Source organism: Protopterus annectens, chromosome 3.part0 (genome assembly GCF_019279795.1).
Source record: "Protopterus annectens isolate FY-2018-M chromosome 3.part0, PAN1.0, whole genome shotgun sequence".
Classification (NCBI taxonomy): domain Eukaryota; kingdom Metazoa; phylum Chordata; order Ceratodontiformes; family Protopteridae; genus Protopterus; species Protopterus annectens.
Genome location: NC_056731.1, coordinates 1,656,504,983 through 1,656,524,513, shown reverse-complemented (window position 1 = coordinate 1,656,524,513; position 19,531 = coordinate 1,656,504,983).

Genomic DNA, 19,531 nt, shown 5'->3' with positions numbered 1-19,531 from the left:
ACAGAACTTCACTTGTTTGCCATACTATGAGCTTATTCTGTAAGCATTTGGGTTCCTTATTTATTTTCTTATGCCATGTCTGTGTTCCATATCGTAATGTATATGTTTTATGCTACTATTTACATGTATATTGCGGGAATTTGCGTGGCAGGGGATCGGAGGTCATTTTCCATTTTTACGATTGTTGCAGGGACACGACTGTCCAATCAGGGACTGTCCATGGCACATTGGGACAGCAGGTAACCCTGGTGACCATGCCCATGTCGCTGCTGGGGTTTCCACCTTTTCCATTTTCCGATCTGGGATATTTCCGGGACTCACATCTGACTTTACAGGCCGACACATACAAACGGTCACTATATAGCATAGAAATTCACTTGTTTGCCTAAATAATTTGCTTATTATTGTGGCAATTTCCTTGCTTATTCTGTTTATTGAGTCATTTAGGTATTTCTGTTACAGAAATAACCAATTCATCCTACCATTACATTACATACGGGATATCATTGTGTCCTACTATCGTAGCACATCAGCCATTTCTAATACGTTTTTTCGGGACACAACTGTCCATGGAGAGACTGCCCCAACCAAAGTGGGACAGGTGGTGACCTTAGTCGCTGCTCCTATGTCGGTGCGGCGCGCTGACATGCGGCTGTACACCTTCTCTGAGTGTAAACACTGACAGTGCATTGCGGGACGAAGGCGGTCTTATCGTATCCCTTGCTCCTTGGGCGGGTACACTTATGCCTTCGTGGCTTCTATTTGCTTCTCCGTTAATTTGGAACGGGGACTATGTTGCATACTGTACGTGCGTTTCATTCTGCATGGGACCTGGCTGCTGCCATTACTATTGTGGGCGGACCGTGGCTGTCAGCACATTAGGTTGCTCACCTCATGCCGGCTTAGACACGCCTCCAGACGCATCCTACCTGGGCTCGCTCACGTACACTACGCACGTGTCTGTGATTCCGGTGCACTCTCATTAATATGTATATGGCGCTACTGCGCCGGATATTCCATGCACCGCCGGCGCAGGCCTTACGCCGGCCTTGCGCCGAGCTTCATGAATCCCGGGGCTATTGTATATGACAGAACCACTAATCTCAAATGTAAAACAACAACAAAATAAGTTTGATCATACACAATAGCAAAAAGTAAATAAATAAACCAAAAACAATATAGAGAGAAGAAAACTATTTCCATTCTAGATATTACAACTACCCCCTCATCCTTAACACTAGCTTCAAATTAGTCTGAATAGTGGCAGTGTTGCGGAAAGGTTTAAATAATGTTAAGGTGTATGGTTAGGGCTCCGCTCCCTTGCACTACTTTAGTAATAGGTCCTAACCCTAACCTTAACCCTTCCCACAACCATAACACTACACCTTAACATCATTAAAGTCTTCCTGTAACAAAACAGACTCAGACACACAAACATTCACAAACACACACAAACAATACTAGATCTATCCCCTAACCTAAACCCTTACTCCTACCCTAAAATACACAAAATTACACACAAACATACAACACCCATCCTTCACTCATCCCTGACCCTAACACTAATACACACACACACACACACACACACACACACACACACACACACACACACACACACACACACACACACACACACACATACACACGCGTGGTCTCAACCCCTACCACACTTACCTGTATCGACATTCCATACCATCGATAGTTCATTTTGTCAATACTATGTCACACTCCTGCATTTGTCAGATTTGTCAGACAAATCGTATGTTCAGTAAAATGTAGGAGACCCATGGATTTATCTCAAATTGTTGATATGCCAGATAACTGAAACCCATTTCATCGACTCCACTTTATCATAGGTTCATAGGTTCATACTAGGCTCTCTGCCCTAGGGCATTTATAAGCCTAGCCAGAGTGTGTTTGGCTTTCGCCACCAATTTTAAATTAATTTTGCTATGCCCTTTTTCGAGCTTAGTATACTGTGCCTCTGTCTAACAGTGACACAGAAGTGATACCTGGGGTAAACCTACGATCTCCCATCCACTCATCAAGATTCCTCTTGAAGAGAGTCAGTGAGGGACTCTGCCTAACCTGGACTGGGATTTTATTCCAGAGTGAAGGGAGCCTCTGGGTTATGAATCTGTCCATCCAGCATGTCCTATTTATTTCAGTGCTGAGGTTCAAGTCTCTCGAGCACGTAGCTCGATGGGATTTCAAATCTTCACTTCTTCGAATGCCTGGAACAATGGTAATTCACCCTGGGAAAACAGCCATTCAACCACCAGGAAAAAACAACAAACATGAAAACAAGTATCCCTCCAAGTTGGGGGTGTCACCCCTGCACCCCTCAATGTGGGGGGGGCTCTGCCACCCACACCCCCATTAAGTAAATATTCCAATGCTGAGATCGCACTACAGTGGGGAAAGGGCAAGGTTCATCATGGCGGACGAATGGTTGTTTACCCTGGGAGAATTGCCATTGTTCCAGGCGTTTGAAGAAGTGAAGATTCGATAACGTGGAGGCGATGAAATGGGATTCGATTATCTGGCACATTGACAATTTGAGGTAGACCCATATATATATATATATATATATATATATATATATATATATATATATAGAGAGAGAGAGAGAGAGAGAGAGTTTTATATATATATATATATATATATATATATATATATATCTATATATATATATATATATATATATATATATATATATATATATATATATATATATATATATATATATATATATATATATATATATATAAATATATATGTATACAGAGGGTTAAGAGAGTGTAAGCATTCTTTCCATGTCTGGTTGGGCCACTATCCAAGTTGCACCTGCAGTCATAAACTAACAAAGGATCTTCCAAATACAATGCAGCTCACATATACCTTTAAAATGCGCATCCAGGTTTAAAAAATATGGGCTGAAAGAACCTCCATTCTAAATGCCCATCTGAGAGTTAGCAATCATAGTAGTAGTGGTACTGATGATGATGATGATGATGATGATGATGATGAAAGTATTATTATGCAAAGAATAATACATTTACATGTTTGCTCTGTATTTTTATATTTTTTTACTACAAGAGCATGCATTTTGCAAACTGATAATCTGACCTTACATACTCCTAATCCATGGAGATGCATGGCTGACAAAAGAACAAAATCATACTACACAGATAAATGTATAACAGGTGAGACAATTATTCTGCAAATATGAACAAGCCTAACTGGATGGCTATGAAGGTATTTCATCAGACAAATATGGATACAAAAAATTGCAAATACACTTCCATATAGCATATGTCTACAGGAAATAGTTACAGCACACGACTTTAATGCAAAATGCAATCACTGATTTCCTCTGTAATAAGAATAAATGAAAAGTATTCAAGTGTTTAAAACTATAAAATTTTTAAAATGAGTTTTCACCAAACACATAAGCAGATGAGAACATTAGCTTTAATAGGACATTGTTGCTGGTATTGTTTTCTAGTGTGAATTTTTGGACAGTAATAATAATCCACTCTTGCTGCTCCATGCATGCATGTTATGACAGTAGTAGACAAGATTAAATGATAATTTATTGGTACAGAAATATTAACAAAAAAATACATGGGTCAGCAAAAAGAAACATAAACACAAGTCTAAGATACTGGAATTCGTTAAGATGCTGTGAGGAAATTGACTAATACAGCAAGTTGATGCTTTTCCTCAATGCTTATACAAAACACGCACTTGGAAAACTACCAAAGTGAAGTATGACCACCCCGCTGCTCCAAAGGCTTCATTGGCACTTTTTTTAATCTAACAGACTTGCAGTCTTGTGATTGTGAGATAACGCTAGGTAGGCTAGTTTTTACAGAGTTGCAATTACTGAAATTGTCATTACGCTGCTCACTGTAAAATAAATATAGATAAAAGTGAAATTATGCACAGGCTAGGAGTAGAAAGTGGTTTGCTTCTGTTTGCTAAATTAATCTCTTCCTAAATGGCTGCAGGCCAGGTGGGTTAGCATTTGTGGTTTCAAAGGTTTTCAGCGCTTGCAATGAGCCATGAAATTACTGCATGCTGCTGAAAATAACAGCTGATGAAAGGAACAGAGCGGATCCCACAGGCAGGAAGGCAGGGGAAACAAAATTATAGACACAAAGTCACATTTTTGATCTTGCTCATTGTGAAATGTATACCAAAACTTTCCTTAACTATAATGCTCTGACAAATATGTTAACAGATACTTACAACTCCATTTGAAGTACCAATATCACTTTAGTGTTATGCTGCTAAAATGGACATTTCTCCTTTTGTAGCTAACTTATTCCAGCCTCCGAGGATTCAGTTTCGAACCAGCTAATTATTTTTACCTTTGAGGATTCAGTAGTAATACAGCTAATTATCTTACCTTTGAGTTGTAAAAAAAATGTATTTTTAATTTAAATTAAGGGACTGGCCATCAGCAAAGAATCATGGTTACAGTTCTCAGAACTCAATTATATGACATTCCAAAAAAAAGAGATAAAAAGCAAAGAAAAGAAAAAAAAATCAAGATATTTGTTGCTGACACCATCACGATGGCAGCTTTCCATTGCATTTTATGTTCTCTATCCTTCCCATGCCATTCATTCCCTCCATGTTATTAGGGATTCATGGTTTAACATAAATGTAATAGGAAATGAGCAACAAGATGAAGTAAAAGATCAGATATTTGAAAAAATGGTGATTAAGAATAGCAGCTTTAGAAAACATACTGGCTTAAAATGTGAGTGATGAGATGCTATGGCAATGTCTGAGTAATAATGAGCCATCACAGCGTCAGATACTTCTTGTACCTGAAGTACCTTTTCATTCATTTAATAATTAGCTGACTGATCAGGGGACCTTGTTTGGAATGGTATTACAGTTACATGTTGCTTTGAATGCATAGTGAAATTATTTGGTTATGAAATTTTAAAATAAAATAAAAAATAAAATAAGGGCAGGATTTGTGTTCAAACAGCTACAGCACATTACAACAGTCAACAAAATTGCTGTGCATTTTGTGTAAGGTGTGTGTGTGTGTGTGTGTGTGTGTGTGTGTGTGTGTGTGTGTGTGTGTGTGTGTGTGTGTGTGTGTGTATGTGTGCTCTTATATCAGTGAGTGTGTTTGTTAGGGGTGTTGCATAAGTTTGCATGTGTGTGTGTGTGTGTGTCTGTGTGTCTGTGCTCATGCACATGCATGTGATTTTATGTGTGTGTGTGTGTGTGTGTGTGTGTGTGTGTGTGTGTGTGTGTGTGTGTGTGTGTGTGTGTGTGTGTGTGAGTGTGTGTGTGTGAGCAAGAGAGAGAGGTCTTTCTCTAAAATGTATCTTCTAATGGCAGTTTCATACAGTTCCCATGTACTTTCAGTGAGACACCACTGTCATTTGTGTGTGTGGTCTGTTTACTTATGTGCATGTGATACACTTTGGAATCAGTTCTAAACAACCAAAGTAGAGGAAATCTGTTTTTGCACTATAATCATAGTCCCGATTTATGACATTTTCCTGCAAACTGCTGGTATCCTCCCAACTTTCTGCATCCCTCAAGTGAAACAATACATATGCAGTGTGTGTGTATAATACACACACACTCTCTTTATGTTTATAAATAGGTCCCATTCATTAACTGAATGTTTATAATGTCAAACTATTTGCTAGTGCTGTTTTAAATTAAAATCTCTTAATTTTGAAAAATGCTGGTAGGATTTTGCTGTATATGTTTTTGCCTCTTAGTGAAATAGTTCTGCATAAAGTAAAAAATAATGGAGGGGGATAAAAGTGTCAAGTCACTAGAATATTTTAAATGTTTGTCTTTTAAACATATAAAGTCCATAACTACAAGTTTTACATTAGCTAGCATTTATTGATGGATATGACGTCTGAAACTCATTCACTGGTCATTAATTCTGAAAAGTAATGGTGAATGACTTGGTAGAGAACATTACCTTTATGAAGAACAGATCAGAAATATGAGGCAAAATGTAGATGTTTTGCAAAATGTTGGACAGTTGATAGGTATGGCTCATGATTCAGCAGGGAGTGGGATTTTTGTCTGTTTTCACTGTAATAGAATATTGGAGTTGGTATAAATAATTAGGAGGGGATAGTGATGGTACAGAGTGACTTGCTTCCCTGCATAAAAGATGTTTTATTTTTTTTTCAGTGTTTTGGGTTTCAATATTGGGGGATTGATCTTTTAAAATTCATTTGTCTGTTTGATATTATGCTATAGATGTGTGTATGTGTGTGTGTGTGACATACATGTGTAGATATATATACATATATATATATATATATATATATATATATATATATATATATACATATATTACCATCAAAATTTCGATTGCACATTCACCGGGTCGGAATGTCTGAACTTTGAACATTGTAATTGCAAACACCTATATTCCCAGTTGTTAAATCTCACCCCCTCTTGACCCAAGGTAGCATTTGTTTCTAGGTCCAAAACTGGAAGTGAATGTTGAAGTTTGGTGTTTTTTCAGAGATATGGAATTTCAGCAGTTCAGTGTTTGCAGATTTCATTCGATAATACGAGAGGATGGCAGTGTGCAATTGAAATTTTCATAGTAAGCCTTTATGTGTGTGTATATATATATATATATATATATATATATATATATATATATATATATAAGTGTGTATGTGTGTATTTATATATACACACACACACACACACACGCATACATACAGCTATGTGGGTATACTTACATTGGTTGATTCAATATTTATTCACCCTTTGTTTTATCGACACACTTTGGCCAAGAAAACAGCTGGTTCACTGTTGTGTAATATTGACAATTCACAGCGTTGGAAAATATGCCATTTCCCCAGGGACTGTGTGATCTTGGAGTTGGAATAAGTAATTAGCAGGGGGTGTGGCAGGGTGCAAAACAAATATTTTTAGATTGTGTAGTCTGAGGTTAATCTTTGGGGCATGCATAGAAGTCTGTTGACATTTTGTTGTCAACATTAAAGTGCCGACAGCAGTGTTGTTGCAATTTAGTGTGTTTGATCTAGAGCACTAGATCCATGTAGATATATATCTATATATATATATATATATATCTATATATCTATACATATATATATATATATATATATATATATATATATATACATATATATATATATATATATATATATATATATATATATATACATACACATATATATATATATATATATATATATATATATATATGTATGTATATGTATATACATATATATATATATATATATATATATATATATGTAAATCCCTGTGCTGCCCAATGATCTGAGTGCAGTAGAAATGCATGACCCTTTGAACATGACACTGCCAAGATGTCACGCACTGTCATAAAAGCAATTCTGTTCATGAATTATACTCGCAAAAGTGCAGTGTGAAATTAACTTCAAAGTATGTATGAGGTCAGTGAACCTTTCACTTTAATCATGCACTGCGCTCCGTATTACAAGTTTCATGACAGTAGAGGGAAATCTAAAAACATACAGGGTACACAATTACATTCAGATCTGGGTGCTGGAGACAAAGTGTCACACTACATCTTGATAGCATAAGTAGCAGGTCATGTGCTAGTACAAAGAGCAGGAAGGGAAGCACTAAAAGCAAGGTGATGCAGTCTTTAATGGGTGCACAGCAGTTCTGGACATCTGAATATATAACATTAATAGTTTGACATCTACTAATTGAGTGCAAAGGGCTTCAGGATTTGTCTCTAAGGTTAGTATCACGGGAGATTGCACACTTGTATCCCAGAGGTACATAGCAGGGGAGCATTTTACATGATCTGTAAGATTAGCATACAGTATGGTATATAGGGGGTACAGAGCAGAACAATATTGGTCATCCTCTTTAGGAATGATGTACAAGATGGCCTGAATCTATACTGCAGGAGCACAGCAGTACCACACTATATATCTTATATTGTTATACAGTCTACATGCAGACAGCAACCATTTGGAGTAGACAGCACAGTGTTTTATTATGGGCTGACCTTGCATATGGCAGGCCAGTGATCCTATGTATAATACATGAGAGTGAAGAATGCATTTCGGACTGTTACTTAAATGCATTTGTACTCCTTTTCATTTCCTTCAGTTTAATGTTCATTTGCATATCATTTTTTACTTATATTCAGTCCTGATCCATCATGAGCCTTTACTGGCCTGAGTTACTGGCACTATAAATAGAAAGGGAGTGGTTACAGTGCAAAAGCAGCTTTAAAATGGGGGGGGGGGGTCATGACAGGAAAAATGTAATTGAGTTTTGTATTGCTTGGGTGAGTGTGTGTGTGTGTGTGTGTGTGTGTGTGTGTGTGTGTGTGTGTGTGTGTGTGTGTGTGTGTTTGTGTGACAGAGTTTTCTTAGAGTGTATCTTTCAATGGTAATTTCATAGAGTTCTCATGCACTTTCAGTAGGATACAGCTACCATACAATCAAGCATTGAATGTTGTAGCTAAATATTTGAGCATGTTAGAAATCACTAAGAGCAACACATCATATAGCTTATCTAATTAAATACAGACGTAACTTTGTCACCAAGAAAATGATTAGGCATTTAGAAACTCAGCTAATTTGAAAATGTAAGATCCCAAATACATAGAAATGCTTTGACTCACAGCTTGACTTAGAATATAAACAGGACATGTTTATTTTGAAATCATAGTATTAGTGAGACAAACTGACATCTTTTGCATGTAACTGAAGGATCATGGAAGCAAAGTCATACAAATATATAGTACATTACTAAACCATCCCCAATCACTTTATTAATGGGAAAACATGAAAGAACAGTAGATCCAACATGAGATAATATTATTTTAAAAGCTGATTTTTTTTTTAAATAATATCATTGCATATCCACAGTATAGGTGAAACATTCTTTTTTAATAATGCCATTGCTTACTCACACTATACATATATATATATATATATATATATATATATATATATATATATATATATATATATATATATATTTATAAAACTTGACAAAACAATAAACTTCAAAACTCAATGTAAGGTCAGAGCGAACTTTCACAGCCAAATAATAAACACTTAGAAATTACGCGTTTTGTCCACCTTTAATCTCTGTGAACTTCATCAGAAAACACAAAATCACATGAAACATTCATTTAAATACTGATATAGCAGCAACCACATGGTCTTTCACACCAATACAAATGCTGATATAATTAACAGCTGTCTTGTACAACAAACAACTTGTTAAAAATGTATATCCAATAAATTTCACTATTTGTATAAAAATACATATATAAATGTGATTAATAACTACATATTACTTATATAAGTTTATATAAGTAATATGTAGTTATTAATCACATTTATATATGTATTTTTATACAAATAGTGAAATTTATTGGATATACATTTTTAACAAATTGTTGTAAGACAGCTGTTAATTGTATCAGCATTTGTATTGGTGAAATACCATGTGGTTGCTGCTATATCAGTATTTAAATGAATGTTTCATGTGTTGTGTTCTGATGAAGTTCTGAGAGATTAAAGGTGGCGAAATGAATTTCTAAGTGTTTATTATGGCTGTGAAAGTTCGCCTGACCTTACATTGATTTTGATATATATATATATATATATATATATATATATATATATATATATATATATATATATATATATATATATATATATATATATATATATATATATATATATATATATATGTATATAAAGAGAGAGAGAGAGAGCAATCCTTTAATTAATTTAGAATTTACCCATGGTATGGGGGTCACATGTTATCACTTGGACTTTGCCTTGTGATCAGCTGCACCATAGATAAACTATGAAAAATCCATGATATAGTGCTTAAAATATAGATATCCTACATGATGGACCTTTGAAAACATTCTGACTTTGCTGTATGAACAAAGTATTGTTTAAGTAATGGATTAATCTGGGGATGGTATCCCTCAAGGTTTATGAAATGTTTTAACTTTACATGTCAATCTGTCTGCAGGCCAGTATTTGTATGCAAGCATATGTGAAAATGTTATCAAAGGCACAGCTTTTGTAGGACAGTATGGATTATTTATAGGAAAGATGATGTACTCGGTTCATTATAGACAAATGGACAGCTGAGATGAAACCTAAAAGGGGCAGCTATTTTTTGAAATCTGTTCTGCTTAATCAATGTATAAACTGACAGGACCATAGAGATGGTCTAGTGATGTAGAAAGATAAAGCCCCAACTACAGCCCAGATGACCTGTGTTTGATTAGTGGCTCTGAAAAATGATGGAGTGACAATGAAGGGATTGGTGTGCCCATCCTGGGCAGGAGGGCACATGCTGATACATTCTGTAAGGAAAGGCAAGGTCCAAAGAGGGGGAGATGCCCTCAGATTCAGTCAGCCACTATGGGGTGGGAAAAGGGAGTGGATAGGGCATAAAGCTAAAAAACAAAAAAACAAAAAACAGAGGCATCTATTACCTGAGTCTCCAGGATGTCCTTAGGGTGCATGATCAGCCCCAGCAATACCAGTGTAAGTCCAGCAGGTAGGAGGATGGTTGGTAGACCCAGGATGGACTTGGGACACTGAGAGCCAGGCCTGTGAAACATAAGTTGTAAATGGACAAAACCTAAATAAAATGCCATGACCGTAAAATGCATCCATTGTTATACACCATGTTGTGCTTCTCATGGCATCCTATATCAGCTAAAATGACATACATTTCTGTAGTTTTCTTAAATATTCCTTATCCATTAGTGGGTCAGTGAAGAGGAGGGTAGCCATTTATTCTTAAAGGAATTTAGTTATCAAACAAGTTATGTTTCACTTAATTTAATGTTCATGTCTTACTGCTTGTTCAGTTCATTGGTTCATATGTTCATTGGTTCATAGGCTGGTACTAGGCTATTGGCCCTAAGGCCTATGCAAGCCTAGCCATAACAATTCCCTGGAAATTTCTTCCCACAATATTTACTTCTCTGGGCCCCTGTCTAGCAGGGCGACTGACATGATCCTCGGGATGAATTTCCTGTCTCCCATCCAATCATCAAGGTTCCTTTTGAAGAGGGCCAATGAGGTGCTCTGCTTGAAGAGCTACATTGTAACTAGTAATACTACAATGAAGTCAGTTCTCACTTAATAGTCACAAATTCGTAATGTATGATAACCTTGTTAAATGACTGCTGAAGTAACTGACTGTTACTTGCTACCTATTTCCTAAGACAGCACAGCTCTTATCCCTACTTCAGGTGCATCAGTGTGAGCAATACTGGTTTTATTAATGCTAGTAGAAACTAAGACTGACTCTGCACAAGATAGCTTTCAGCTGGTTAAAAGACTCATCTACTGCTAAGTCCACCATATCTGGGTGGGCACCTTACTTTTTCTAGGACAGAGGATAGATTGTAGTACCAAAGTTAAATATGGATTTTTCTATGGTAGTGTATTAATCTTAAAAATGCTTTCATTTCTTGTTTAGTATTGGATATGGGACAGTTCATTGCAGCTTCTATGTTTGTCTGTTTGATGTATAATCACCTCTCCTTGTTGTGTACTTTATTTGCCTTCTATCATACAAAGCTTAGAAGTTTTGGCAGCATTATCTTTTAATTATGGTAATCGTAAAGACACAGCCTGTACTTTGGCTAAATGTGACTCCCAGTTTTCTGAGCAAAATACTATGTCATCAAAGTACACATCTGTGTATGTGCCATACAGATTTAGAAATTTAACCATGACCTTTGAGAAGTGAAAGGAGCCCCCTGAAGTCCAAAGGATAAGACAATATAATGAACAAGACCTTCAAGAGTGGAGAATACTCCATTCTCTTTAGCTTCAGGGGTGACTGGAATCTGCCATCACCATTTGGTTAAATCTAAAATGGTCAAAAACCTTGCTTTGCTTAGCTTTTTAGTGGGATCATCAGCTCTGGGCAATGGATAGTAGATAAATTTAGATATTTCATTCAGTTTTCAGAAATCATTAAATAATCTTATGGAGCCATCTGGTTTGTGGACTAACTTAATTACAATGTTCCATTTGGTTTGGGACTACTCAAAAACTCTTGGTTTAAACATTTGCTTTACTTCTTCAATGATTGCTATTTTGGAACTCATGTCTTATTCATATGTAAGTTTCCCTCTACTGCTGGCACAATTTCAGTCTGATGCTATATTAAATCTGTTCTATCAGCTAGCTCAAAAAAAAAAAGGAAGAAAAACTCTTTCCAGGGAAGGAAGAGTGTTTATGGTATGTACATGATGTGCAGTAATGCTAATCAGATTTGCATGTGACCAGGCCAGTGCACAAAATGATGAGTCTCTTATCACAGCCCCAGAACAGACCCACATCTAGATCATGTTAAATAATCCTGTGGCCATATTGAAAAGCAAGCAGCTGTGGTAAACCATGACAGTGCATGAGCACCCCCAACAATGGATGTGACAGCATATACATAATTGTATAATGTTGATGTAATCAACAATAACAAATGTACACAGAGATAAATGTAATGGTGGAGAGGAAAGTATCACTGACAGGTTACACTATAATAACAAAATCCATAGAGATGGATAACAGAAAAGTGCTAACAGAGTTGCAGAACAAAACAACTGATGGAAAAGCAGACAGAAGAAGGTTCTATGACAATTTGTTAGGTTTGAAGTATATGTTAGTATACTCATGAGAGGTGGGATGCAATGCACCAGATCTGACTACATCAGAGTGCCAGCAGTGGAACTGTGCTGTACAGTGAATGTCATTAAAAAACGAATATATGTTACACTGAGGGGAGCCCATCTATCAATTTAATCCTCATGCAAGTATATTCTCAGCGTACTGGTAAGGTGAGCCACTGCAGAAGTCTACTCACAAGGGGTCATAATACACATATCTGGGAAATGGAGCACATGTGCAGATGAATGGCAAAAAAAAAAATATTCTGTGGAACTGAATCCAGACCTCCCACACTTGAATGCATCATGCCACAGCATAAGAAAGGAGAGCTACTGAAGCAGTCAAGGTGACATGAGAATAAAACACACATCTAAGGGAAATGTAGCATGCATGCAGTCTGCAAACAAAAACATTATGAAAGTGCACACAATGCCCAAGGGATTTAAAACCCAGAAACAGTTTAATGACGTAGTAAAGATCTTTGCGTAAATACATTGAACCATTAGGGGAGTTAGTTCATAGTTCATAGATTAGTACTAGACTAACTACCCTTGTGGGCCATTTTAAGCCTAGCCAATTACCCCCTGTGAGAATCAAACCCTGCACCTTGTGTCTGTTAGGTAAACACCTTAACCATTATCATTATGCCAGCCTCTCACCTTTTAAATAATTGTTCCTCTGTATACCACTGACCATTTCAGTTATCTAATATAATCCAGAATTTCACTGGTATGTACTAGGATAGCTACCCTTGTGGGTCATTTTAAGCTTAGCTAATTTGTTTTGGTGAGAATCAAACCCTGTACCTTTTGTCTATGAAGTAAACACCTTAACCATTATGCTATATACCTATTTAATACTCTCTAGGGTGTTGAATTATTGAGTGTTGCCTCTAAAGAAAGTATACTGAAGGGGTCAGAAGCACACATTTCAAGGTAAGATTACAACACTGAGGAAAACATACTCAAAACAACTCTCACTTTAACATCACAGCAAAAGACAACTCCACTATATACCCAAATGAACACACCAAATTGCTAGGAGTGGAAATAGACAAAAAACTAAAATTTGACATCCACATATCCATGACCATAAAAAAAGTCCACAAAAAACTAGGAGCGTTATACAGAAATAAGCAATTTCTCACCAAAGCAGCAAAGATTTCAATAGCAGATTCCCACCTTATCTCCACCCTACTTTATGCCTCTCCAATATATACCAACCTAAGGCAATGTGATCTAAACAAGCTAGAGACCTGCTACAACAAAATCACCAAATGTGCCACAGGGGCATCCTACCGTAGTCACCACTGTCTCTCACTTGCTGAACTGGGCTGGCTTGAACTCCCTCACCTCCTTCAGTGGTATCAACTCTCACTCGCCCACAAACTAGTAAACCATCCACTAAATGTACCATCCCTCCAGAATCTACTCCAACCCTATTGCACCACCAGACCACTAAGATCCAGCAACAAAAATCACTTGCAGATCACTAAAGCCAATAACTCTGCTAGTGAAGCACTATTCTCTTGCACCATAGCCAAATTATGGAACTCACTTCCACCCAGAATTACCTCCGTACCATCATGCACCCACTTCAAAACTTTACTAAAAGCGCACCTAAAAACATGCTGGCTATGCCCTTGTAACTCCCACTCTAATATCATCCACCCCATCCAACCACTACCTTTCTTTCCACTCCACTAACTACCTTGATTATAGCAAGCTCAGATGCTCATAAGCCTAGTACTTATTATACAGCAGGAACTTCTCATTGTAATATTTGTTAATGTCTGTTATGTACTTCACAGATAAAGATTGTTGTTGTCTACTGATGTACTATGTTCTTCATATTTAAATATGTTGTAAGTAATTGCTATGTTAAATTGTTAATCGCTATGTAATCCAATGTAACTACTGTCTGTTTATTTTACTGTGGAGCTTTTCTCCCTGGGCCTCCGCTGAAAATGGACCTACGTCCAGTCAGACACTCCCGGTCAACAAATTTAAACAAATAAATAAATAAATAAATAATAAATAAAACCAAAAATGAGCAGTAGTAAACATGTAACAGTAAGAGGATCAAAGCCCATCCCTACTGTAGTGACAATGTACCCATCAATGACAATCTGTTATATACGTGTACTATGCTTGCCTTTATTCTATAAACACATTGTTAGTAATTACTGCAAGTTACATATTGTTTGCCCATCTAACACAACTTAGGCCTCACGGTGTTTGAACCTCTGCCTGTCTAGAAGATATTCTGTATATAGGTTCATTGGTTCATAGGTTGGTACTAGGCTATCGACCCTAGGGCCTATACAAGCCTAGCCATAGAAATTCCCTGGCTATTTCTTCCCACAATATTTACTTCCCTGTAGCAAGTAATACCACATTATAATGTATAATAACTAAGCGAACACACATTTCAAAGGAGTGATACATAAAACTAATAAATGACCAATGGTAAACAGCATGTAGCAATGAGGAGATAAAAACACACCCCCTACTCTACAGACAATGTACGCATCAATGGCAATCTGTTACAAACATATACTGTGCTTACCTTTATTCCATATATGCATTGCAAGTAATTATTGCAAGCTATGGATTCTTTGTCAGACTGTTACAACATAGACCTCAGTGGATTTGAACCCTTGCCTTTCTAACAGGTATTCTCTAGAGTGCAGCATTATTAAATGCAGAAATGGAAGAACATATAGTAAAGGGGCCAGAATACACACATTTCAAGGGAATGTTTAAACAGTGTTTAAGGATGAAAGATGATCGTTATTAAACAATATACAACCATCAGGGGATCAAAACCCTATATATAGGGCACTGTCAATGTAAACATCTCTTCATGAGTATGAAGGGCTGTTGTTAGTGAAAATATGTTTCCACTTCATCTTATAGCAGTATTGCTTGGTGACACACATCAATGTGTTCAGATTTATGGCAGATACCAAGAACTTGGTGCAAAAGATTTTTCTCACCTTTTGCCATAAGATAATAACAGTCAGTTTCCTGTTGTAATAGATGACTAAAGATGTTGCGCTCTGACAACTGCCATAAAATCATAGGGTCATAGTAAGTTATTAGGCTATTGGCCCTGAGGCTTTATAAGCCTAGCCAAGAGTATCCCCCATGTATAGACAAATCAGCACCCGGTGCCCCTGTCTAGTAGGGACACAGGTGGAATCTCGAGGATGTATTTTCTATTTCCCATCCAGTTATCCAGGCTGTGCTTAAAAAGGGGTAAGGAGGTATCTGCTTGACATAGAGAGAGAGAGTCTATTCCTCAGATGGGGAACCTCTGGGACACAAATCTGTCCCGCCAACAAGTCCCATTGATGTCACAGACCAGGTTGAGGCCACGTGTGTGGGTTACTCGAGTGGAGCTTGACTTGCAGATATGCAACAGTCCCATCAAGGCGGGGTCCGAGATCGTCTTGTATGCTGGACATAGGTTACCTCTGATGAGTCAGTATGAAACAGAGTAGAGGGATAGAGCTTTTAGCCTATATGTGTATTGAAGATTTCTGAGGCCCTGGATTCTCCTGGTGAGGAATCTCTGTGGTCTCTCTAGCTGCTGCATGTGCTTTGTGAGGTACATGCCAAATGGGGCATTGTGCTTAATAATTGGCCTTATAAGGGAAGAGTACAGGGATGTTATGATCTCCTTATCCCTGGATGATATACCCTTACCTATGAAGTGGGCCATGTAGAAAGCTTTCCATGCAATGGAAGCAATATGGTTGTCAAAAGTCAGGTTGCTATCAATCTGGGTACCCAAATCCTTCACAACTGACTGCGTGCTTAGGACATTGTTATTAATGTAATAATTTGTGGGGACATCACTTTTCGTAAAGGGGATGATGATGCATTTTTTTGTATTCAGCTTGAGGCCATGTTTCTGGCACCAGTCATTTGTTTGGGTGAGACCCTCTTAGAGGATGTCCACATCACTAGGGGAATTGATGACAGCCCCCAGCTTGTAGTTGTCTACAGACTTGGTCAGCCATAGCCCACTGGTTTTGGCCTGCACCTCAGAAAAGTATATCCCAAATAACAGAGGCCGCAAGAACGAATAACCTCCCCTTGACAAAGCCAAAATGTGTGGGATCGAGTGTTTGGAGGTTGCCAATGTCGTTGTTAATGAGGTCCACAATAATCCATTCCATGGCCTTGCAGATCAGGCTAGTTAGGCTGATGGGTCCATAATTTCCTGAATCGGTGGGCACTCCACCACAGTAATAATTGGACACCCTTTGAGAAGGGCCTTATTGGTAGCTGATAAATAGGGGTTCTGATGGCAGTGGATTACTTCCTTATAGCCTGGACAGAAGGGGCAAAGCTAGTGAACCTGTGCCATTCTTTCCCAGGAGTGTCTGTGTGGTTGTATATAAGTCATATCTCAAAATGTGTGTGCGCCAGCTGCTTAGACAGGAGCACAAAGCACTGGTTGGACAGAGGGAGTGCTGGGGGGACTTGGCTCAGAACCCTGGCTAAGGACTCCACTCTATAACTGTGCCAGTTGGGAGTCTTATTGGGGATCTGGAGAGAAAGGGAGAAACCAGCCCCAGACTGACTGTGATCTCTGTGTGCTCTTAAGGGAAATTGTACTTTACTGTGTGTATATTTGTTATCTTTCCCAATGTGGATGCCCTCACTGGTGCTAGTGGTGAGGATTGAGATTCCTTGATTCCTAGGCAGTGCATGGGCATCACATATTAATTTGTTGGCAGTGATGGGATATTCACATCACATATTAATTGGTTGACAATTGGCTTGTAGTGGTGTGGATAGTGAATTCCTGTAGCTTGTGTGCAGTGATCACTGAAGGTGTTTTTGAATTCTAAATCAGCCATGCAGTGAATATTCAGACTGATGTTTAAAGACATGCAGGTAGGTGTATGCGTGAATGGGTGTGCCTTCTTTGAAGGTTGGGTATCAGGCTGGCAACTCAGCACTGTAAAAATCCACTACCAATCATCAGCGGACTGGAGTTCTGCTGTAGCAACCCCTAACCGGGAAAAGCCGAAAGAGTTAGCTAGGTGGGCGCTCCACCTTTGTGGAAAGGGATGACAGTGGCTGCCCTCCACTAAGCTGGGACTAAGCCAGTACTCAGGCTTTGGTTGAATAGGGTGCCTAATGGTACTGCAAGTTCCTGCCTGAGTTCATGTAGGATGCAGCCTGGGATGTTATCAGGTCCCATGGAGGCTGTATTTTCTGCCTTTGAGAGAGCAATGATGACCTGATCCCTGTATATAAGGGGAAGGGGGCAGGTACTGGGATTGTCCTGATTTACTGATGGGGGGACAGAGGGGTGAAATTATCTATGGCATTTGTATATATAGTGCCTGTGACCACCAGTTCTGAACAGATCTGGATGCTACCTTTGAGATTATGGACATATGTGAAGAAGGCCTTATGATTGTCTCTAGTAGATGTGGCCAATTTGGTCTCAAAGTTTGCTTTGGAGGATTTCACTAGTGCTCTTATTTGCTTGTTTAGGCTAAGAGAGATTGCTTCCAATTGGGCACCTGCTCCTTCTTGGTCCTGGACAGTAATTATTTTTCTTGTGTTATAGAGTATATTTATTGCAGATGTCCACCAGATAGGTTTACTCTTCCTTGTGGGGGATGATTTAGTCCTGTCAGGTATTCCTGATTCCATGCATCTATATAAATGTTCGTATAGTAATTTGGTATAGTTTTGGATACTGTTGCCAGTTCCTAGAGAGGGGGAGGGGCTGTGAAGCTGTTTATACCATCCTGCAGGAGGCTGTAACTAGCTTTGGAGAAGTTTTTTTGTTTGACCCTAGGTAGAGGGGGTCGGGGGAGATGGTGACTTTGAACATGACTGCTTTATGGTTGGATCTTACAAGGGAGGATGATACTGCAGGGATGCTGCAGTGGTTACTCATGTTGGTTAATACTTCTGAGGGTATCAACTAGCTGTTTCAAAGCATCTGCATTGAAAAAATCGAGGAATCTCTGGACATTTGTGTTCTGGCATGAGTAGTTCTTTCAGTCTGTGTTTGGGTAGTTAAAGTCACCCAAGATCAGGGTAAAGGGTTGAATCTTGATAGATTCAAAGAGGTCTAGATAGTCAGTTTGGGCATCTTGAGTCAGATTTGGGGGTCAGTAGCTAGCTATTATTTGTATAGGGGTCTTGTCAATGGTTAACTGCACCTGGTGTGCCTCCTGTGCGTCATACTGTTTGACCAGCCTGGAGGTGTGTATGTCTTTCATATATATTGAAACTCCATCTCCTTTGGCTTTACTACCCATAGTTTGGGGTCTGAATGTATGATAGGATGAGTAACCACATATGGCTGGAGTGCTCTCTGCAGCTTTGAGCCAGATTTCTGTGACTGCACAAAAGTAAGCATTTTCCAGGGTTAAGAATGCCTGCAATGAGTGCAGTTTCATGTTTAGACTCCTAACATTTAGCAGCAGGACCTTTAATTTGGGTTTTGTTGAAATTTTTATGTTGGTAGTGTTAACCTCATCACTTTTTCTAAAAAAGGCATGCAACATATGATCAGAGAAAAATGATTTTACTATACAAGCATGTGGTGTCATTTGGACAGGGTTAAATATTGGAAAGGTTATATGATGGAGATGATAAAGGTCAGCAAGCAGGGGATACAACACAAGGTTGTGAGACAAAGACCTAGTAAGATGGAGGTGGGTGAAGAAAAAATAAAGGAAGCCATCAATGTAAGTAAAACTTTACCTTTCACATTGATATGACATATATCAGGGCATTACCACAGGCAGCTACTGATACAGTCTGACTACAAGT